This window comes from Trachemys scripta, chromosome 1 (assembly GCF_013100865.1).
Source record: "Trachemys scripta elegans isolate TJP31775 chromosome 1, CAS_Tse_1.0, whole genome shotgun sequence".
Classification (NCBI taxonomy): Eukaryota; Metazoa; Chordata; order Testudines; family Emydidae; genus Trachemys; species Trachemys scripta.
The window spans coordinates 32,498,195-32,522,690 of record NC_048298.1 but is presented as its reverse complement, the minus strand read 5'-3'; the positions used below and the strand labels follow the sequence as shown (position 1 = coordinate 32,522,690).

At 40.2% G+C, this 24,496-nt stretch overlaps 1 protein-coding gene across 6 annotated transcripts in view; it reads right to left on the bottom strand.

The window, feature by feature from the left end:
• The window catches only part of TAFA5 (TAFA chemokine like family member 5), a 595,960-nt gene that overhangs the window by 2,977 nt on the left and 568,487 nt on the right, over window positions 1-24,496 (bottom strand). For 2 of the 6 annotated variants that reach the window (XR_004645349.1, XR_004645347.1), the window contains exon 4: window positions 10,662-10,795. The exons of 3 other annotated variants lie outside the window; for them this stretch is intronic. The gene's annotated coding sequence lies outside the window, so the exon portion shown is untranslated. Of the gene's footprint in view, window positions 1-10,661; window positions 10,796-24,496 lie in introns of those variants that run through there. One more of the 6 variants, XR_004645352.1, reaches the window with a different exon arrangement.

Below are 24,496 nucleotides of genomic sequence, written 5' to 3'. Positions count from 1 at the left end.
GTGAAGAATTAGGCTGACCCAGCTCAGGGTTTTATGAATTATATTGGAATGACCCAAAGTTAAAAGCAACAGCATAAACTGCTGATAGATTGGCATGTTCGGGTTTTCATAGTGAGCTTCCATACTGTGGGTCCCAGTATGGAGATAGATTCAGATCCAACCACACTCATTTGCAGAAACCAACTGCTTTGTCATTTCATGGATTTAAAAGTCTCCTGCCTTGCTATCCTTGCCTCCACTTTGAACATTCAGATTTGCTGTGTGAATATGGTATCAATGCTTTAAGAAATAAAATGAGAGGAGCGGGAAGAATTCTACATTGTAAAATGCTAGGGTACAGTGGAGACAGTAAATTAAAAGGATGGAGAGAGCATAAGGAGGAGAACAGAGATTGCAAACTTGCCTTCTCATCTCCATGCTATCCTCCCTTCTCTTCATTCTTCATGATCTACGAACAATCACCGCACCCCATACAAATTAATAAAGAGAAAGAAGTAGGCTCCTGAATGACTGGAATAAATGGAATTCTTATACCATATACCCTGGTTGCTCAACCCTGCAACCAGACCCCTGGGGTTGGAAAATTAATTTGAAAGAAAAAAGAGATACTCTAAAGTTGTTCAGAATGCCCACCCTGACTTATCTTCAATTCCTCATACTAATTAGTTTGACACAGATTGCAATACAAGTTATAAACTAAGTAATGAAGAATGTAAAAGCTTTTAGTAGTAGAGAATGCTTTTGGTTTTCTAATCTGAAACATTGCAGCTGAAGTAATAAAATCCTGGGCTTCAATTCCCTAGCCCAAGCTTCAATCCTGGATCAGCTTATGTGTTCACAGGTCCAAGTTAGGAATGCACCATGAAATCCTGACCCTGGTGACGTCAGTGGGAATTTTGTATTGACTTCAATGGAACAAGAATTCACCCCAAGTTTTCACAAAGTAGGTTTTAAGTCCTTCTAAAAAAGACTGTTCTGCTTTGCTTGATACACTTTAGCCAAAGTGTGCTGGCAGGGATAACTCTGCCTTTCTGTTGTTTCCTTTCCCTAGTATAGTTTTTCTGTGTTGCTGCAGAGATCGCATTTTCTGAATGGCATCCTGGAAATATTTGCACCCAATGCTTAGGGTATTGATACAATTATTATAATCTGCATTAGCAGCATACTTCCCAGCCAACTATTGATAAACCATCACCTAGCAGCCCACTAGACAGAAGGATCCCACTCCCCACCAATATGTAGCATGTAAAGTGAAGGGAATAAGGGAAGGTTGTCTCCCCTCCTCTGACAAGGCTTCTTCCTGTCTGCAGAAAAGAGGCTCTGTTACATCTCAGCCTCCTGCAGAGTTTCCAAGGTCCCTCTCGGTTGAGGCAGAGCTACCGCAGTACTTACACTCCTCACAAGGGCTGAGCCCGAGTTCCTGTGCTTTGTAAATACTTCTCCACCAGAGCACTCACCATCCTTGAATTAAATTGTAAAATGCAAGTGGGTGAATGGATTTGTCAAGAGTTATCTCAACTCTTCCCCACCATTAGGGAATCCCTATATTTTACACCTTTTCCTACGCTATGCACAACGCAATCTTATCCTACTGTTAGCACTGTGATTTACAAAATCAGTGCCAACTTGTGAAACTCAGAATGCAGTGTAAGCTACAGCAGTTACATCCACGTAAGTGTCCACTTCCTGCAATATTACTTCTCACATGTCCTCTACTATGAGTCCTCACTCCACCCTGTCTTACATTTGGGTTTTAGCTGATACTAGCAGGTTGTCCCAAAAGATACCTCCCCACAGATTATTGAAGCAGTGTGCTTCAAAATGGGTTTTTTATTGTCTTACATAACTATGTATTTATGTGCATGTGCATGTATGTAAACTCCATAACAGATAAAGGGACCAAATTTTGTCTCTGCAGTCAACTGAGGGGGCAATTATCTAATAATATTTAGATACCTACAGCCTGATCCCAAAGCAACTGAAGTTAATGGGATTTTTTCCATTGAAATTAAAGGAAGTTTTTAGATAGTTTTAATGAGCTTTGGATCAGGCACCATCTGCACTTGCAAGTAACTGACACTCCAGTGGGCGCAAAATTAGAGGCTATTTAAAAAAAAATGGCCCAGCACATCTGTCTCTATACTACTTACAGTAAGAGGCTCATAATTTGGGGAACCCTCGAACTTGTCAGTCAGATACATTGAACTGACAAATGTCTATCATTTTTTAATTGAATCTAACCACCATAGTACTGTATCTAAGCTCTGTGTGTTTATATGTAGCTATATCCAAATCACCCTGGTGGCAGACAGACACTATCCTGTGAGCAAACCTTATGGAATTAAGATAAGCTTTAGTGAGTTAAGTTAAACCTTACTGAATTAGTGTTAATATTTTTGAGGTACACTGCATTAAAAACGTGTGTGTGTACGTGTTGTTGTGACATTGTATGTACCTTCTCTAGAAAGGAGGAGGGATGCTAATGTACTTCTTCCATTATCAACCCTTTGAAGTCACCCCCCTCTGGGAGAAATGCACAGTTGAAACTGGATTCTTCAGAGAGCATCAGACAAAGAAAATACTTTTGGATAAAAGACTGGGGTTAATCTGCCCCAGGGGCTTCTTCCTGTTCCAGCAAATAGACAGGACTCCTGGACCACAGAGGGCCCCAATCCTTAGGGGAGGATTGGAAGAAGTTGACCTACTGGGGCCTCATAAGACAGTGTGCTTGTTCTGTGCTGAAGCTCTGATAAACTTGCAACCACGACAATGCCCCTAAGGTGGGGTATTAAAAGAGTGCATTTGCCAGAGCCCATGTAAGTATTGGGATGAACTCTGGTAAGCTTATTAGGATGTGTTCAAGTTCTTTTATTGTTATTAATATGTTTTCTCTGTAATGCTTGTAGGCTTGCTTAGAAAGAGATGTGTGGTAACTTATATCTGTAGCAATTACACTGTTATCCGTCTCTGAAGAGAAAGCAAGAAGGTGTCCTAGGGCAACCTGTCTGTGCGGGGAATGACATAGTGAAGGAAAGGCTCCAGGCACCAGCCGACCAAGCACGTGCTTGGGGTGGCACCTTGTAAGGGGCGGCCAATCTTGGGGTGGCGGGGTTTTGGTTTTTTTTTGGTTTGGCAGGGCGGCGCTCGGGAGAGGGGGAGAGTGTTTTTGTTTCGGTGGCGTGGCGCGGCACTCGGGGGGGTGTTTCGGCGGTGCGGCACTCGGGGGGGGGGTGTTTCGGTGGCGCAGCACTTGGGGTGGTGATGCGGCACTCAGGGGCGTGTTTCAGCGGGGTGGGGTGGCGCTCAGGGAGGTGTTTCAGAGGGGCGGCGCAGCATGGCGCTCAGACGGGAGAGTGTTACAGCGGGGCGGCACTCTTTTTTTTTGCTTCAGGTGGCAAAAAAGTTAGAGCCGGCCCTGCTGGAAATACACCAGTCAAAAGAGAAAGAGACACATGTCTCCAACCAAAAGAGGCAACAGTTGGGGAGCTGTAAGCTGAGAGTGGGAGCCCTTGTGTACCACTCAGGGGAAATAAAGCATGCAATTGCCATGAACTGTGACAGCTCTCATCTACAGTTTGTCCCATGACATGTCAGAGAGAAAGTAGTGAATAACTTAGCAGCCTTTTTCCTGACTGTCTTTTAAAACATTATTTACAGTATAAGAAAGACCAAACTAAACCTTTCACATAGCGACAGAAGTGTTATTATAGTTCTTAGATGGTTTAACCATTTCTGTTTTATTAAAGCAATTCTAACACACTGAACTTGATTCTTCTTAAATACTTCCATGGGGAGGAGGGAAGAGTGGGGGGAAATGCATGACTAAATGAAGTATAAAACTAAGAACATTTAATGGTTCATTCTTGATAGCAAAGACAGATATTCAAGGAAAATGAGTTATCTACAGAGTTTGGAAATATGCTGTCCATTTCTTACCTAAAGTAACTAGATGAGCTTTCCATCAAAGTATTCATCTCCCACCATAGTAACTATGCCCTGAACTAATGACAACATGTCTGGGACTCTGATTACAAACCAGCAAAGGAGATTTGCAAGAGATCTCTGAGACATGGCTGAATTTTCGAGCATGTGTGGACTGAGCTTTTATTTCACATGGAATCCATACACATGCCAAAAATTCCACCCAAATCTTGGCAAAGGTTTGGCAATTTCACATGGGTTGCACTCTCAGTTTTCAGAAAGAAAGTGAAAGTCAGGGAGTGTGAACCAAAGCTGCAGTTTTCTACTGTGACAGCCAAGTGCCTAATTTACATGAGATCAGTTGGATGGCTAGCGGAAGTAAGGACTGATCCACCTCCCCGTTGTCTTTGCATTCCAAAATGCCAGGTCTAAACTGTCTACTATTTGTCCAATGCTACTTTTTGGACCTTCTTCAGAGACCAAACAGTTATAAGTGGTCATTAAGGGGTTTATGTTGGGTAACAGCTAAAATGCTTGTCCTGCCCACATGTTTTACACTTTCAATTGCCTTTTAAAACAGTCTTGCTCCATCTACCTATCTTAGGATTTTATACAGCACTCATCACTGTAGTATCTAAGCACTGGCTCCTCTTGTTTCTTGCTTGGATTACAGTCTGAAAAAAAAAAGCCCTAATAAAAAGATAATTTACAAAGATGAATACAGGTATCCGGCCAGTCTCTGCCTCAGAAAACGTATTCATAACGGAAACAGTTCCAGTGCTTTGTAGCAATTGACTGCAAGACAGATAAATAGCATGTCTTTGCCCTCTGCTGCTGCAGCTGTCTGTTCTAGGACTCTGAATAACCATGCATGAATAATACCACAACAGAGATGGAAACCATTAAACTTCCAAGAAAAACCTGACACTGCCCTGTAAAGCACCTCACTCTTCTCAGGAATAAAAATGTAAATTTCTTGTGATGATCTCAGCAGCAATACCAGCCTGTTGCATTTACGTGAACTGACACAGTCCCTGGTGACAATTTATTCAGTATTGCTCCTTCCCTCCACTTTCTTCCATGCTATTCATTTATGCAAATTGATTTTTCAATGTTCACAAAAGGACAAGTTAATCTAACTTTAAAGTGACTATAGCTATTAGAAAAAAAAAAAAAAAAGCCCCAGCATGAAGTGGTTTATTTGGAAAAGATGTACATTTATTATATGTCACTGAACTAGCCACCAGGCAGGCCATTTTAAAGAATTCAACAGCTTTTCGCTCCCACTGTATTTGAAGTGTAATAGGGTAGGTCATACCTTCTGAATATGTTTGTGGATGAATGTTTATAAAGACCAGCCTCACACATTATGTAGTCCATATCCAGCCATGCTTTCCATACATATATATTGCTTTTTCATAAGTTAGAAATTTGGAGATATCTATATCTGTTAGTATTCTTCCAAGAAGACTTTTCTTTAGCATGGATTGTTTGCTTATTTTACATGCCCTGTTCAAATCAGTGACAGAAAGGAAAAATGATTTTCCTGTGGGAATAGGAAACTAATGTGCTAATAACAATAATAACAATTGGCTGTAGCTCCTATCGCTCTTAGTACATATATTTCCCCCCCACAACCATTGTCCTAATATCAATAATTTTACCAGAATTATAGATGTGCCCAGTATTTTTCTTAACCATCACTCCCGCTTCCCCCATCATGTTTTTCCCCCTTCCTTTTGTATAAAAGTTATGGTTATATTTCTCTTCACCTTTTGGGGATTTGTTCTTATGAAAACTTTAAATGCATTGGGTGTCAGAGTCTGATACCTTTACTCAGGCTGTATTGGATCTTGCTCTCTGAAATCAATGGGACTACTCACAGAATAAGGTGAACAAGGGTATTAGAACCAATTCCGCAGCATGAGTAAAGTTATTAGAACCTGCCTCACAGTTGATTAGTGGCATAGCTGACACAACCAAGTGCCAGTGTGGGAACCCTAGATTTAGAAGGAACTTTGGTATTCCTGACTCAGGCATGTCATGGTGATGCTATATCATATTTCCTATAGAAAAAAGGGGAAAGAGGCAGGTGATATTTCATACTACATGACTCCATAGGATAGACAGATAATGGAGCAGCATTAATAGATGGTCTTATTAAGACTATTCACTGAATGTCCTTGCTGGGTGTGGATGTGAAAAACTGTAATAATATTTCAGGAGAAGAAGTGAGGTCTAATTGGGAAAAAAAAAACAGGGAAAGGATTTGTGGGGCTGTACATGAAGTACAGGGCTGGCCCAGTACAGAGTCATGAGGGTTCTGATCAAAAAAGATTCCCAAACAGCTTCCCTCTAACATACTCTTTGGCCTTCTTGGTCAATGACAAAAAAATCCTCCCTCAGAAACAACAACTTAAACAGACACTGTCAACATGAGAAGTTCTTTTAAACTGACTAATTTAAAATAAAAACTCTAGCTTCTAAGCAAAGAGTCTGGTGGCACCTTAAAGACTAACAGATTTATTTGGGCATAAGCTTTCGTGAGTAAAAACCTCACTTCTTCGGATGCATAGAGTGAAAGCTACAGATGCAGGCATTATATACAGACACATGGAGAGCAGGGAGTTACTTCACAAGTGGTGAACCAGTGTTGACACTGGTTTAAAAGTCACTGTCATTGAACAAAAAAACTTCAGAAACAGACTTCAAAGAGAAACAGCAGAACTAAAATTCATTTGCAAATTCAACACCATTAATCTGGGCTTGAATAGGGATTGGGAGTGGCTGGCTCACTACAGAAGCAGCTTTTCCTCTCCTGGAATTGACACCTCCTCATCTATTATTGGGAGTGGACTACATCCACCCTGATTGAATTGGCCTTGTCAACACTGGTTCACCACTTGTGAAGTAACTCCCTGCTCTCCATGTGTCTGTATATAATGCCTGCATCTGTAGCTTTCACTCTATGCATCCGAAGAAGTGAGGTTTTTACTCACGAAAGCTTATGCCCAAATAAATCTGTTAGTCTTTAAGGTGCCACCAGACTCTTTGTTGTTTTTGTAGATACAGACTAACACGGCTACCCCCTGATACTTAGCTTCTAAGCAGTGCAACCTGATTTTATTTTTAAAATCCTTAAAGGGCATTTTAATAAGAGGTTTCCTGCTCCTCTGCTGATGTTTGAAAGTGTCTTTTACTAAGATACAGGGAAAATTCAGCAGGTACCCTTAAAAAAGTCTACTCATTTGAAAGATTAGACTAAAATTCCCTATTTTAAGGATAGAGAACTGGTACATTCTTCCATTCCAGTGGAACTTTCCAAGTAGTGCTGTCAAATGCACAGAGTAGACTGGGGGGGAAAATGGAGAATATTCTCCTACTATATTCCTTCAGTTACAGTAATCTTATGTTTCACTTGTAACTATACTGGCTATAGAATTTTCAGGCACAATGTGATTTGCAAGTTGATCGTGTCCCTTTAAATGGAAAAATGATCTACAATAGTAGAATAATATTTCACTGATTTTGTACATAAAGAGCCTCTTGTTTAATCACATAATGATACTCAGCAGTAGAGAGAAGCCCAAACTGGAAACTTGAATCTGAAGCCTTTTCAACTCATCAAAGGAAGTAGTGTTTGAATTAAAACCCACCATCCAGCTCTCACTGTGTGGTCTGCTTAGATTGGAAGTTCTTTAGGTCAGTGATCTGTTCTATCCTGTAAAGCACTAGTTCACTCTGGAGTGCTGCATAGCTAATAACATTAATGTTACCTCAAATGTGGCTGAAATCTCATGAGAATTTCTCATAAGATGTAGCTGAATTTGAATCGTAGCCCTGATTAAACATCAAATCCGAGCCCTAAACCCTTGCCTGAACATAATATGGATTGCAATCCAAATACTGCTTCTTTGGTGGTTCTGCCTGAAACAGTCACAAAGTAATTCCCTATAATATTTGCTCCAGAGTGGCTAACCAAGTGGAAGTTGTTTTGAGCAGAAAAACTATTAAAAGTAACTCAGACACATTGTTAACTTGATCTTGCCTCCTCAAAAAAAAAAAAAAAGTAATCACAAGAATTATAATCCCTGATTATTTTTTTACTACCCAGAGGAAAGACTCTGGCTACTCTTGTATATTTTCAGTCACATTAGTATCAGAATTGCTTGTATCTGAGCAGTAAGAAAAGCAGAGAAGTGGTCATTTTTCATACTTCAAATCACATACCAGTGACATATCTTTCTTATTTTCACTTTCCGTAAAGCTTCATGCCTAATACAGTTGTAAAGAACAACAGGAAATAGATACAATCCAGTTACTTGCTCTAGGCCTTTAGGGATAGGTTATTTTTAATGTATTTGATTCTTACCCAGATCATTAGAGTGGCCTGTAGGAGAAATGTAGCTATACCATTTCCCATTGCTGCTCCATTTTAGATTGCAAGTGACTTTTATTTATCCCAGCTGTTTGATGCTGATGAAGCAGTATTTGGATTGCAATCCACATTATGTTCAGGCAAGGGTTTAGGGCTCGGATTTGATGTTTAATCCGGGCTATGATTCAAATTCAGCTACATCTTATGAGAAATTCTCATGAGATTTCAGCCACAGTTTATTATCTATCTATCTATATATACACACAGACATCTAAATATCCAGATCTATATATTGCAAGGACTGTTGCATATCTCTGACAAGATCTACTGCAGATTTAACCTGCAATTGTATCACATCCTCGCCAAAAAAATAAAAATAAAAAAAATGGAGGAATAGTGTGTTAACAGTGAAGTATTTATTAAAAATAATGGTCTTTCATGGAGATAAAGTAAAGCTTCCATTGCTTCAATACTGCATCATTATCAAAAAAAGCATTGCATGGAGGATGACATGAGATTGAATTGTAAGGTTTAAAAACAATCTCGGGTATTATAAAGTACACTGAACTGCTGAAGAAAACACATCCACAGATCTGGCATCAACTGAACTTAACAGACAGTCTTAAACAGCTACTTTTCCTTCTCTAATTAGAGCAGAGAATTGTGCAGGGGCATTCACGAAGTGACATCTGATTGACAAGCAGCTGGTCTGGAGCAAGGTTGGGCTTACGCTTGCAGTAAAAGAAATGGGAACAGCTATGTCCTGAGATTGATTGTGAAAACAGTTAAACTTTAATGAATAATACATCAGAAAAATGGTAGTGTTCTATTAGGTGGGATATTTAGGCTATTTCACCCATTAAAGGAGAGAATTCAGACTCATAATACGTGAGCTTTAGATAGGATGCTTTCCTGCCAGAGAAGGAATTGAATAATCAATGCTTGCCAGTGAGATATTATGTCTGGTTTATGTATTCCACATGGCAATTTCTTAAAAAAAAAAAAAAGTCTTGTTTGGCCTCATTCCAAAAATACAGTGTGGTACAGTAGGTCACTTGAAATCAGCAATCTTTACTAGCATGCCAGATATAGGAAAGAATCACTGGCATTCATAATTCAATGTGCAGAATTCTTGCCTATGCTTTGAGGATGGAGTCTGAGAGGTTATGGGTCAGGGGAAGAGGAATGCATATATATTAGATAAAGAGGAATGCAAGCAATTTCTTCTTTTAATGAATTTTTATAGCTCTGATTGAGGCAAGAGAAAGAGCATGCTCTGAACTCACATAAGTGGGACTATACGGCCACCCAAAGCATAAACAGAAAAGACAGATAGTGGCCTTGAATGAAGTTCATGACGATGTGAACAGATACAAATGCGCACATGAGAGGAAGCACTCTCCTACCATCCTAGAAGACTGCCTGCTGCTGATCATAATCCTCACACTTAATATGGAGACTGGCAGGAGAGTTTGCTAAAACAGCAGTGTCCTTTGTTTGATGGGCCAGTCTCCAGCACAGATTTCCAGAATAGCTTGGTGTCAGCACAAATTAGTTCAGCAGTTAACCCTCGGTTCCATTTAGGAGAACTTTTTTCTGGATAGCAGCCCAATCTCAAAACTCTCAAGTCTAACAAATGGGAGCTTCCAGTTAACATTTTAATAATGTTTAGATCCTGGTTCCAGAGGCTTTAGAACTTTGGGCAAGTGCACCAATTGTGTGCACATTGAACCCCCATCCTCTCAATAATGGGATTATTTGAGTACAGTGACTTCTAATCCCGGGGTTTTCTGAAAAAAGTTCACCTCCCCTAATTTGCATTGGAATAATACCTGTCATCTACAAAAAATCTTCATATTATATGAGATAGTGGGGGACGTGGCAAAGGAACCAATATCTATCTGTAGAAATATTAGATTTCTCTAAACTAAAGAATACATAAACACAGAGGGCCAAATTCTGCCCTCAGACATGTATGTTCAGCTCTTGTTCAATACAATGGCATACACATATGTGCCTCTACAGGGAGTATTTGACACTTATGCATTCTTTGTGTTATATTCCTATAATCCGAGATGATTCCTATTTTGTAATATCTACATACAGTCATGTCATAAAGTTCTGACTTGTGTCTGAGTGAGAGGAATGGAAGGGGATGGGGACAAGACATGCAGGGCTGAGGATAGGAGAAGGTATACATTCATCCCCAAAAGTAGCCAGTGAAAACATTTTTAGTCTCCCAACAGCAAAGCAGACAGATGGAAGGATTACAGTCCATGTAAACTTCTGTTTAACATTTTAATTACATTTAAACCTCAACACAAATTCGGGACGCATACAGTACAGTAGTTCAAAAACCAACCAGTGTGTCGCTGTCTATCAGAGGCAGAGCCCTGTGTATTGTGCAGCATATTGGATCTAAATTCTTTGGCAAGATCCCCAATACCCCCTGGTTTCTGTGGAATTTTGGCAAGGAGTTCTGTGGTGATCAGATTTCTGCAGCAGAATGGAAACAAATAGAAAAACAGTAAAAAATAAATAAATAAAACAAACTGGCAAACTGCAAGGAAATGTTAACTCTATAATTTATAACAAATTTTACACGAACACTACACATATGAGGGGAAGGACTGTAAGAAAGCAAACACAGTACAACTTTGGGGGGCGGGGGGAAGAGAAGCTTCCTCCATCCCCCTACTCACAGAACTATTTGGTGTTTGAAGAATCACATCTCCTTTGTCTAGTTCCATCTGTATCATAGTTAAAATGGGATGTGAGTCTTTCTTTCCCCACCTTCAAGGCAATTCTCTGTCATTCAAAGTGTGGGAATCCACACTCCCTCTCTCTCCCCAGAATATCTTCCAAGGGACTCCTCTGGCTCCCCATAGAACAGTTTCTCTGATAACCTTTCTCAGGCTGGAGGAGAAGTCCAAGTAGCTGCACCTCTCAGTGGGACACAGCAAGTCCCATGCTACCATCAGTTGCATACTAATTCCCACTGTTACTCCATATGCATCATCGTCAAAAGCACCATCCTCTGGCCGAGCATTATCTCAGGGATAAGCCGCGCTGATAGAGGAAGAAAGGAATGAGAAACAGTTTTTCTTGACTGGTGCCCTCCTGTTCCTGTGACCAATACAGCACACTACCACTGTTCTGCCAGATGAGACTACCTAACAGAACAGGTAACAGTTTCTGTGGGTCCCTTATCAAGGAGGAAATTCCACTGCTATTTCTATGACAACAAAATCCCAGGAGTCAATAAGCCCTGATCATAGTTAAGTATCACACTATAAACAGTTTCATTACATTTGTGTTATAGTAGGTACTGCCAATTTGATTTTTAGAAATAACTACTCAGCCCTTGTTTTCACATTAAGAAACTGAAAAAACCCAGCAAAAGCTGGAGAATAAAGTAAAAATTACGGAGGTATTCAAAAATATATTGGTGTTAAATCAGAGTACTATATGCTGCACTTTGCTTTTCCTAATGGTAGGTATGGAACTGACCTTACTGTGTCATAAAACAGCTACACAGATGAAATGTAATGAACCTGAGAAGCAAATGAGCTTCAGGTGAAGACAGGAACCAGGATATTGTAGTGACAATCTCATTAGTCAAATCTGGTGTGGTAGACTCTCTGCTATTTATCACAGTGCTATTTCTGAGTTCCTAATCAAATGCAAACACTCAACCCCAAGAACCCATTTAGCATGAAACTTGTTCTCTACTTTAGAACTTAAAGTTTTCTTTTTAATGGGAGCTTTAGTACTGCATACTCCCTACCCCCACTGTTCTTGTCAAATTAAAGGAAAAATACAAGGGATTTGAAAGACCTCGGTGGCAATTTCAATTGTATTGATTCCTTGAACTTGTTGGGACTATAAGCAAAATTGTAGGAGGATCTCTAGGTAGAAGGGAGAGATAGCTAGCACTGTGTCTTAGCAATTACAAGAGAATGCAGCCAAAATAAAGAGATAGGGCCTGAAGATTTAATAATAGCCCAGATGACATGATTGGTGAAAACCCAACATCCCACCATTCCAATCACTCTGCAGCACTACATTTTTGCCTTGTGAGAAAACACATGCTCAGATGCCTGGGGCCTCAGATCTGTATTTGATTCTCATTCCCAGGCTCTCAGTCCAAAAAACTGGCACAGGCTGGGATTAGTGTGGATGATATCAGGGCTGATGGGGTGGAAGTGTCCGGTGTTGCTTACCACTGACCGGTCTAGCTGATTAGTGTGAAAGGTACAGAAAGGAGCCTCATTCAGGCAGAGGAGAGATGTAAAAAAGGGAGAAATGATGCAAGGGTCTTGAGAGTGGAAGATAACATGGGTGCGATCTCAGGATTCTTACAAACACCACGCTGTGTACAGTAAATGATTCGAGAGGCTAGACTGTACCTTAAAGGCACAGCCCTGCTGTGAAAGTGAGAGAAGGAATGCTGCTGGTAGGAGCTCCTCAAGGCATTGCACTTGAGGTCCATGTTACATTTACTTACAGCATCCAGCATGAATTCTCCCCTCCTCATGTGGAGCCCGCTCTGCTCACCTTGTAGAGATGAAGGGCTGCTGTTGGTGCTGCCCTCAAGCAGTCCTTACACATACTGATGATTCTGGCTTCTACATAGGGAGTTTGGAAGCTCCTTGTACCTTCTCTCCCACCTTGTGCAACTGCCAGGGCCAGACACATCTGACCCAAAGTGTTTTTCATATTATTACAGTATGTCCACTCATCTAACTACTTATCTAACTACTATGAAAATATAATAATATTACATAGCTCTTACATACTTCTTTTCATCAGTATAGCTTGTGAAACTTTACAAAGGGAGTTAAGCATCATTAGCACCATTTTATGGCTGGTGAAACTGAGCCATAGGGAGACAATATAGAATACCCTACAAAGTGATTGGAGTCTTCATCATTCATATACAAATGCCAAAAAGCAGAACAGTCACATCAATGGTTAATGTAAAATGTGTCCAAAATGATATTTCCATTTTAAGGTGAGCTTTTGCCAAAATAATATTAAACTGGCCCTCTCCTAAACGGCAGTGTGAGGTAGATATTCCACCAATAAAACCCACTCTGATCCTGGGAACCTTCGTTCAAAAACTGGCACTTTGATTAGCCAGAACTCTGACATCTGGAACTTCCTGGGCTGCCTCCAGATGGGAAACAATAATCCCAATATTTTGCCAGAGGTCATCTTTCTTTAGGATAGGCCAGGTGCCTATAGCCAAAAACACAGACTGCAGCCGAGCAGTTTGCTAGCCAAATTCAGAAAGACAGTATCCTGAAAATGATCGTAACATTCCTAGTGATGGCAATGTCATATTCACATATGGGATATACTGTTGTCTAGCAGGCCAAAAGCAGCACAAACAACATTTAAATGTGAAAAAATTAAGATGGCTCCTTTATGGATCATAAGTAAACGTAATCCAGAAGATGAAGCTTGAGATTGATATTAATGTCAACAAGGAGATAAATATATTTTGATTTAAAGCCTGGTATGTGATTTGATATGAAATCAGTGCCAAGATGCATCATAAGCTGTCAATTGCCATTTGCTGTGATAATTTGAGACATTTGTGTATTTAAATATAAGTATATTCCTGTGATACTCTGTAATTCTGAAAATTCTCCTGAAACCACTGAAGCTGGCCTATTTCCCAGACATCTCCTTGTTAGCAAATCCTCATCCTGTGTATATACACACACACACACACACACACACAGAGTATCATAAAATGTAAAGGTACAAAAAGGGCCAGGCGCCTTGCAGGTTTATGAGTTTGGGGAAAATGTACTGCTATCACAAATTATATTCCCAACTAAACTCTTAAGGACAATATTACAGAGATAACAGAGATTAAATGTTCTTTGAGTCTTTTGTCATTTTGAAATGAAGTTATCCATTTGTTGATTGAAGTTTCCACTATTTAATGTATTTTTTCTGTGTCATAACCCATGATTATTCATCTGTGTAAAGTACAGCTCTAGCTCTCACAATTAACTATGTACTGGAGTTTGGCTAACTGGTCTAGTGAAGGGTGTCCAAAGTATAGACAAAGGGCCAAATCAGGCTCACTGAGTCTTAAAATAAAGTCTATGGTTTCTCTAAGTTGACCAAAAGTAAATTTATTGTTGGCAGAAACGAAGGTGCCTAAGGATTTTAGACTCCTACCAGGTTAGGCAGCAGCTGGACATGGGTTCTGATCATCTAAATTGTGGACACAGGCACCTAAAGTGGCAGTTAGGTGTCTATGTCACTTTTGAAAATGGAACTGAAGCACTTGAGGCACACAGGGCCTTTTGAAAATTGTCCCCATACTGTGTAAATATAACTCAGGTGCATTACAGGGCAGGTCTACTCTGAAAATGATGGTAAGGATGAAATCATCCTTGTTTTGTCTCAAAGAGTTCCATATAGAAGGCTGCTTTTTTCCAGGGCTGGAAGTTGGAAAATCATCCTTTTTTTATGACCTGACCTAGTTTGATATGGAATTAGCGAGACACAATAAACACAGAACCCTACAATGCCGTTTTTACAGAAGTTTTTCATAGCAAAACCACACTAAGCACTGAGGACTGAGTGTACTCCTTAGGCTAGATTGGGCCCTAGTTTTACATGGCCCAGAATAAGGCCCTCCTTCTCTGGTGTGGAACTGGAAGCCTCCTTCACATCACAGCTCCACTGAGAAACCAGGAGAACAAAGCAGACAGGTGATGTGGGAGAAAGAGGCTGGAACCTATCAAAAACATCTCCAATAATTACTGTAAGCACTCATAAGAGGTCATTCACTGATTAAACTTCCATGTTCCTGCTGAGCTAGACTCATGCCATTTGGAACATTCACGTAATATGAGTAATTAAATAAAGAAATATGAGTTTTCCATCAGAGGTCACCAAAAAGGCATCAGTCATTCTCATCAGGTTACAGCAGCCAAAATGCCCTTGCATGCATATTTGGGGTAACAATGTGTAAAAGTTACATTAATTGTTTCCCCTGAGCTGGTTGTGTTGGGAATTAAGCCTTCGGTTTGGAGCAAAGAAGATCATCTGAAGTCATCGGTGCAGAAATATTCAAAAGTGACTGCTGATTTTGGGTAGCTCAACTTGAGACTCGGGAACTGGAGCCGAGGAACTGGCTCATTATGTGTCTGAGATAGTAAGGTAGCCTTTCTACCAGTTTTACAAGAGTTTTACAATTCTATGAAATTACTTCGTTCCATTTTTACCATACACATAACAATAAACAGTGTCAGTAGAAGGGCACATTTATGAACAAAAGGTCAATGTTAAAAGCAGCACTTTAGTGATCACAAGTACTTCTCTTCATTTAAAATAATGAAACTAAATGACATCGCATTTAAAAACTGGAGCTCTCTAAAGGCAAGCAAGTTCACTGCAGGTGCCAGTGTTGATAGCCAGGTCTGCTGAAACTGTTATAATTTCATGGGCTGTCTGTCAGAAAATATAGCACAGATTATCTTCCAGGAAAATATAGTATCGCTATTCATTACAGGTTAAAATACTTCACATAACTTCTTCAGATTTAAGATAAAATAACTTTTACTTGTATTTTGTTTTTGCAATTTTTGGTCCAATTAGTGGCCTCAAGTAAATTTTAATAGTTATATTACAAGCTTCTGAAATGTAAGGTTTACAAAAAAGAGTGGATCAACTTTAGCTAACTGCTACCAGAAATTTCCTGGGGTTACAAAAAATTCTTGCCTTATTCCAGGAGCCCAGATTTGGTTTCACAATAACAAAGAAAGATCATTAAAAAATCAAAAACATATTTGAAGCATGTATATAAGTTATTTGATAAAATAATTAATGAATTCTGCCAATACAGTGTATCTTCTAGGTTGATAACCTGAGTTTTATTTTTTGAAAATCATAGAATCATAGAATTTCAGGGTTGGAAGGGACCTCAAGAGGTCATCTAGTCCAACCCCCTGCTCAAAGCAGAACCAATCCCCAACTAATTCATCCCAGCCAGGGCTTTGTCAAGCCTGACCTTAAAAACCTCTAAGGAAGGAGATTCCACCACCTCCCTAAGTAACCCATTCCAGTGCTTCACCACCTTCCTAGTGAAAACGTTTTTCCTAATATCCAACCTAAACCTCCCCCACTGCAACTTGAGATCATTACTTCTTGTTTTGTCATCTGGTACCACTGAGAACAGTCTAGATCCATTCTCTTTGGAACCCCCTTTCAGGTAGTTGAGAGCAGCTATCACATCCCCACTCATTCTTCTCTTCTGCAGACTGAATAATCCTAGTTCCCTCAGCCTCTCCTCATAAGTCATGTGCTCCAGCACCTACTCATTTTTGTTGCCCTCCGCTGGACTCTTTCCAATTTTTCTACATCCTTCTTGTAGTGTGGGGCCCAAAACTGGACACAGTACTCCAGATGAGGCCTCACCAATGCCAAATAGAGGGGGAAAATCATGTCCCTCAATCTGCTGGCAATGCTCCTACTTATACAGCCCAAAATGCCATTAGCCTTCTTGTCAACGAGGGCACACAGTTGACTCATATCCAGCTTCTCGTCCACTGTAACCCCTAGGTCCTTTCCTGCAGAACTGCTGCCTAACCACTCGGTCCCCAGTCTATAGCAGTGCACGGGATTCTTCCGTCCTAAGTGCAGGACTCTGCACTTGTCCTTGTTGAACCTCATCAGATTACTTTTGGCCCAATCCTCTAATTTGTCTAGGTCCCTCTGTATCCTATCCCTACCCCTCCACTCCTCCCAGTTTAGTGTCATCTGCAAACTTGCTGAGGGTGCAATCCATTCCATCATCCAGATCATTAATGAAGATATTGAACAAACCGGCCCCAGGACCGACCCTTGGGGCACTCTGCTTGATAAATATACCATATAACAGGGGTCAGCAACCTTTCAGAAGTGGTGTGCCGAGTCTTCATTTATTCACGCTAATTTAAGGTTTCGCGTGCCAGTAATACATTTTAACGTTTTTAGAAGGTCTCTTTCTATAAATCTATAATATATACCTAAACTATTGTTGTATGTAAAGTAAATAAGGTTTTTAAAATGTTTAAGAAGCTTCATATTAAATTAAGTGTTGTTTGTGGCACAGTGCCTCCTAGGGCTCCTACTGGAGTTGTGTAGCTAACATTGAGGACTGTGTCTTAGCTAGGGCACATTCTAGCCCCAGATTACCACTTTTTACCACCAATCTAGAGGCAGAAAATGCAAGGCTTTCGCACGCTAGGCTGGCTAGGATGGGAGGGCTGTGCAGAGTTGTCCAACTCTGATCCAGGAAAGCATTCCTACTCAATCCAGCACTGCAACATGTACTTAACTTCAAGCATGGGAAGCATGGGCTTTAATCCTGGTGAAATCAATAGGAACTAAGTACCTGCTTAAAGTTATGCATATGCTGAAGTACTGTCCTGAATGGGGATAGTGAATGGGAAGACCAGGTGATCTCTTGAATCAGGGCCTTAGGGAGAAAAGGACAAATGATGATACCCTACAGCCCACCTCTGATGACACAGAGAGTTGCCCAATTCAGGGAGGAGCAGTGTCAGACTCCAGTCAATGCTTGTATATTCTTCCTTGGGCTGAGATCTTTAAAGTGGCAAGGAGAGAAAGATTGGATCTTAAAAACACTCTTCCCCTCTTCCCTAATGCAGGAGATGTCAGATGACTCAGATCTTTCAGTTTTGTTTCCTCTTGGAAAAAGTGGAATGTCAAACAATTCAGATGTGGGCAAGGAGCTATCAAGTGCAACAGCACAACTATCAATTTCTTTGTGGCTTTCAAAAGCACTTCATCCACAGCACCGCTGCTTTTTAACTTCCTTGCTATATTAAAAAAAAATCCCAAGTCTGGTGGTGTTTCATTTTCCTCGTATATCTTATTTAATTAGAGAAGGAATTTAAAAGCATCCCAGCTGTAGGTTTCAATTTTTAGTGAGAGCTGTGGTTATGCTGATGGCAGAGATGATGGGGAAGATGCTGGAATTAATTAATTCATTAATATTATTTTTTTAAACTAGACAGAGCCCAGTGGTTTAGTGGTAAATGCTCTGTGCTGCCATGTGGGAGACAGGTTCATTTTCTGCTCTAAACCTCTCATTCACAAGTAAGGCAGGACTTGACAGGATTCCCCAGGGGAAAGAAGATGTTTGGCATTGGCCAGTAGAAACCCTTCTAGCCAGTTAAGGAGCATGCTGACTGGTTCTCCAGGGAACCCCTTGTCCTCCTCAGACAGATGGATGGTGATTGCCACATGCTGACTCAAAGGGAAGTGGAATAAATAAGGGGGGAAACAATGGCAGATTCTTCAGTGTTTCATAAAAGATATAAAGGCCTTTCAGTGAGGGGATAAAACCCCCACTAGAAACTTTAGGTTACATACTGTAACCTGTTGAATATTAGTTGTATTTTAAAACTGCATCATTAAAGATTATTACAAGTAATAGTAACATTGTTTAATGTTGATTATTAGGTAATAATTCAGGCTAATGCAGGGAAAATGGCATAACTCCCCTCTCCTAATCACAACAGGCATCCGTATACACAGCCACAATAGCTTAATATGAACCTATATTCCGCCTAAACCAGCCCTATTTCTGCTAAGAGATGGCTGTCTTCAGACAATGCCTGACTGCAATGCCCAAATGTTCATATATTTGGGCTAATAGAAAAGGCATCCCAGATGATCACAATGTTTGTGACATCACACAGGGAGAGAAGCAATATTTCTGATAGCTGGGACCCAAAGCACATAGTTTACAAAACAATACAACACCAGCAGAAGCAAATGAGAAGCCAGGAAAATATCCTGGGAATGTTAGTTCACAATACAGTGACAATTGCAATTCTATTCTTGCTGTAGCGTCTAAGGCCCTGATCCTGCAGCGGGTAGCGTGTGGGTAGATTGCTGTGCTTATGTAGGGCCGTCATTGACTTCAAAGGCACTCTGTGCCAGCAAAACAGTCCACCTACATGCTACACATTGTAGGATTGGGGCCTAAGTGATCTTCAATAATTTCCACCGATATGCAATTTGCAGTTCACAAAAGAATAGTCTGGACTCTGCAGTGGGCTGGGCTGATGTCTGCATCAGGGAAAAAGAGCTATAGCTGTCAGCCAAGCACACAAGCTTCTGGGCATGAAGCTAACTGAAAATTCAGGAGAAGGTGGGGGGGGGGGGGGGGGGGGGATTGAGAAGTGTCCCTCCCCTCAAATTGTGAAACTCTTTGATAAAAGAAAAGCAGAGACTAAAACTGCCACATCTTCTAGGTATGCAGTGTCGTTGTAGCGGTTTTGGCCCCAGGATATCAGAGAGACAAGTTGGGTGAGGTAATATCTTTTATTGAACCAACTTCCCTTGGTAAGAAAGACAAGCTTTCAAGCTACAGAGAATTCTTCATGCCTGGGGAAGGTACTCAAAGTGTCGCAGCTAAATAGGAGATCAAACAGATAGTTTAGCATAAGTAGTAAGGGACATATTCTAAGTGGCCACTTCACCTTGAATGGTCCCTTAGAATATGTGCTATGTACTTATGCTAAACTATCTGTTTGATCTTGTATTTAGCTGTGACACTCTGAGTACCTCTACCAGACCTGAGGAAGAGCTGTATGTAGCTCGAAAGCTTGTCTCTCTCATCAACAGAAGCTGGTCCAATAAAAGATATTACCTCCCACCCCAGAAACACCTTTTGCCTGGATTGAGCTTCAATCTCATATTTTCCCCTATCTCAGACAAGCATCATTGCCACTGGCACTAATTCTCACTCTTGCTTGGCAGAGAGGGTAAGGACAGAATAGGTACAAATCCTTAATGACCCTCTTGCTCCTAGCAACAGTGTCATCAGAATGTTGAAGCGCTTTGGAGGGACAATATTGGGGAAGTCTGCAATGCAGCTGCCTATGATGTTCTCATTCTGTAGCTAAACAGAGAACTTCAGTATCCAAGGCAGTCTGACACCTTTCACAAATACGTAAGTCACTTTAAAACAAACTCCATAATACAATCGAACTGTATATTACTTAAACAAGTTTAAGTTTTGAACGAAAGCACTTAATTGGGCTCCTTGCATCTCATGTTCATAAAATGTTTGAAAATGATCAAAAATCTAAAATGAGTATATTTGTAGATCTAAATGTCATTAGCATACAATCAATTAATCACTTTACATCGGTTGACTCCATCTCTCTCCCTCCTTTCAGTTGTATGCTTTGTTGCACAAGTGGAACAGCGAGATAAATCAACCACTCATTTATTTGCTTTATTGCATAAATCACACTGCAACAAAATGAAATAAATCAAATAAAGAAGTTCAAGATGGGTTTCAGTGAATTCCTGAGATGCTGGAAATTAATCATGCAAATTAATATTATATCTCCTCAGGGGAATACATTTTAATAGATTTTTCAACATTTGCTATTCCTAACCTTTTTCCTCCTTTAATATATTTGCAAATGTTGCCACCATTTTTAGAAGAAAAGATGATGAAATCAGTAATCTGCATCGGTGTTGTCTGTTGCAAAAACAAATACACACACACACACAAAATTCTCTTGTAAGAATGTTAAACTTGTGACAAAACTGCTAAAAAATTCAAAATTAAGGCTTGACTCTTCAGCCACATTTCATACCCCAAACCCTAAACTTTGAATAAAAAAAGAGATATAATTGCACCAGGATCAGCAAAATTGGGTAGCCAGCACCTAGTGTAAAATGTAATGTGGCCCTTGGATAAGGCTGCAGAGACATAAAATTGGGGTAACTAAGTGGTCCTCTTCTTCTAATTGAACACTATGTATAATAAGGTATTTTACATCCATTAAAAGTCTACTTAATAATTTTGCAAGTTGCCTGATTGACAGTATAGCCCAGGCCTGCTTGGTGTGACACTCTGTCCCCCTCTAGTGGTACCTAGCCCAGCTAGAGACTGATGAGTCTGCTACAGCCTTGGCTAAGAGCCATGTGGCTTTTAGCTCATGCATTTAGCTCCAGGGGTCCCAGGTTCGAGCCCAGTGATGATCACGATCTGTTGGCGTTACAATAGCACTGGAAATTATAGGCAAATTTGCCTCTCAACTATCCAGGTGACATCAACTGTGCTGACACAGGTGTAATTTAGGACAGGATTTGACTCTGACTCATAACATGGTCAAATGAGCCGTGTGAGTACAAACTCCCCCACATTGCCTTCCTAATGTGACTCTTCCGGAGGAACCAGAGCAAGAAGTTCACTCTCCTTGTCTGCTCACTCCCTGACCCCTCTGCAGAGGCTGCTAAAAAAAAACTCTTCATTTGTGTAAATTATAACAATCCTTTTGTGATGTGGACATTACTCTCCAGCAAACGGAAGTGAGATCAGAACAATTTTCACAGAGGCCACCAAAATGCAGTTGAACAATAACAGCAATACGGACACTACTGTGGTGTTTTAAACTACTGACCTAAAGGTAAAAGGCTCAGTACACTTCCACTGAACATCCAGTCTTTAGTGATCTATCAAACCTAAATAGTTTCATGAACAAATATATAAGAAACTCTGATACCAATGACTGCCCAGATTATTATAAAGTCAGTTCCCTGATGCAGTAGTACTTCATGATAGCAGCTTGTTTTAATACTATTACCAATGCAATGACAACTGTCAAATTTTAGTGACTCCTAACCACAAAGCCTTTTAAAGAAAGTGGAAGAAAACAGGGTATATTTTTGTCTCCTCGTGAACAGCTGGCTGGCTTTTCCAGGTTGGAACCCACGGTTTTCAGATAATCAAAGTAATCATGAGCCTGATTCACCATAAAGTGGTTTATGTGAATGTAAATGAGGTGTCTTTTTCTTGCCTGGCAGAAAGCCAGCAAATTTTATTTCTGATTTAGAGTGCAAACTCAGGGGCACGTGTGTATAGTGATACGGACAGAATGAAATCTACAGCACATTTATGAGACAAACTGGTAGCGGCATGGGGGAATCACTGTTCTTTGTTACACAGGCCAAATGTTAACAGTGGTGCACAAATAATATGATTTGTGTGTGAGCCTCCAACATAACATGTACCCTGTAAGGTGCCCTATGCAGGATGTGCTTGGAATGTCATGTACAGATACAAATATGGAATGTTTCATCATACTGGACTGAACAGGCTCTCCAGTATTATAACCAGCTTGATGTCACACATAAGCATATATATTAAATAGAGTGATATTGTGATCACTGTTCTGTAGGTCTGAGAGATATCAGTTTGCCATCTCTTCTTTAGGAAAAGGAAAGAGTGTGTCAAAAAGATCAGGATGGCGTGAACTGCTTCCATCAAATACACCAGATATGAAATGGAGAAATAAAAGGGAAAGATCAGCTAACAAGGTTTGAACAAAGATTTGTGTTCAAAATACCTGCTTACATTGGCCTAATAATTGTGGGCTTAGTCCCACAGTCTTTACACAATAAAACTTTCCACTGCTTTGAACAGAAATTAAAAATATAGACTGCAGGATTGGGATTTAGAGCATTTCTCTATAACCAAAGGTATCACATTAGGGAATTGGCTTTTCTTTAAACCATAAACTTAATCAGAAGGTTACAGGATTAAAATCTTTATCAAGATAAAAATACAAGGAGTTTATCAGTGGTCATCCCCTCTGGTAAGAATGATAAGAGATACCATCTTCCTTAGGTTTTCCAAGTTTTGGTAGCTAATGAGCCAATTCCAGACGAAGACCACCCCATCCCTGGAGAGCTCTAAACCTAATGATATACAGATGAAATTTTGTAACTATAACCATACCAGAAGCAGTTCATTATTGTCTCATTGTTACCTTGGGCTTCTTCTGGCTCTGTTTTTTATCCACCTGGTTCTACTTGTCATACATTTTGATTGTAAGCTCCCCAAAACAGGGGACATCTTGTTATATATATGAGAAGTGGCAAGAATAATAGGGCCCTGATCTTGAGCTACATGGTCCATACTTTAGGCTGAACTCCATAAGGCCTATGATGTCCATGATTAACTTGAGAAAATCCAGATTCCCACCTGGAATGCACTAACCCTAAATGAGATCAGGTACTTGGTTTTATTAGACTGAGAGTTGAAAAGATACAACTTTGCAGTTGGTGGGATAACTGGCCCCTGTTCCTATGTGTTTCTTTTTTTTTGTAAGCCCCTCCTAGTCACCTGGCCTTTTTAGTTCTCCTTCTGGTAACTTTCTACCTGAATCAGCTAAACTGTTTTTTTCCCCCTTAAGGATGTAACTTCCTTTTAAAATAATTTTTGTGAGGTTTAAGTACCATCATTAACCTTAAGTACTTCCTTTTGTATTTGTCTAAGGTGTACATGCTACTGGCCTAGTCAGCAATACTGGATTCACATACATATAGGCATTAATAATACAGCAATTTTCATAATATAACTTTAATGTCAATCAGAATTGGTAAATTGTAGAGTTATAGCCCAATTCATCACAATAAGTACACCTCTACCTCGATATAACGTGACTCGATATAACACGAATTCGGATATAACACAGTAATGCAGTGCTCCAGGGGGCGGGGCTGCGCACTCCAGTGGATCAAAGCAAGTTCAATGTAACGCGGTTTCACCTATAACACGATAAGATTTTTTGGCTCCTGAGGACAGCATTATATCGAGGTAGAGGTGTAGCATCTAATTATGAAGTTTCAAAAAGGAAAACTTAATTTTAAAAGAGGTACAACATACTCCCACATTTATGGTTGATGGGGTGGCGCTTGATTTGCTGATGAATGACGTCTCAGATAAGACTGATTTGGGGGGAACAGTGTCTCAAATCCTTTTCATTCAAAAAGCCGTAGAATGCTGCCACTGAAAGAAACTTGATTCACAGAGATATGAGGATGAAAATAGGAAGAGACATTGAAAGGCTTTTAAAGCTCTAGTTTGGCAGCCCTCTTTCAGAAACAAAGTCTATTGAGTCCCTGGTTAGACAAAGTTGGATGTATGGTCTTATCAGAAGACAGGCCTTTCAGTTCTTCTTGTAGTAGCTCAACCAGTGCTGCAGAGTCAATAGTATCTGGGACGAAACAATTAGTGAGTCACCTCACCTCTTTGTGGATCATTAGCAAAACAGACCCTCAGACGGGTCTGAAGTTCTCTCAAATTCTAATTTATGAGTTCCTGATGGTTCTTGAGTTACTTCTCAGTTCCCT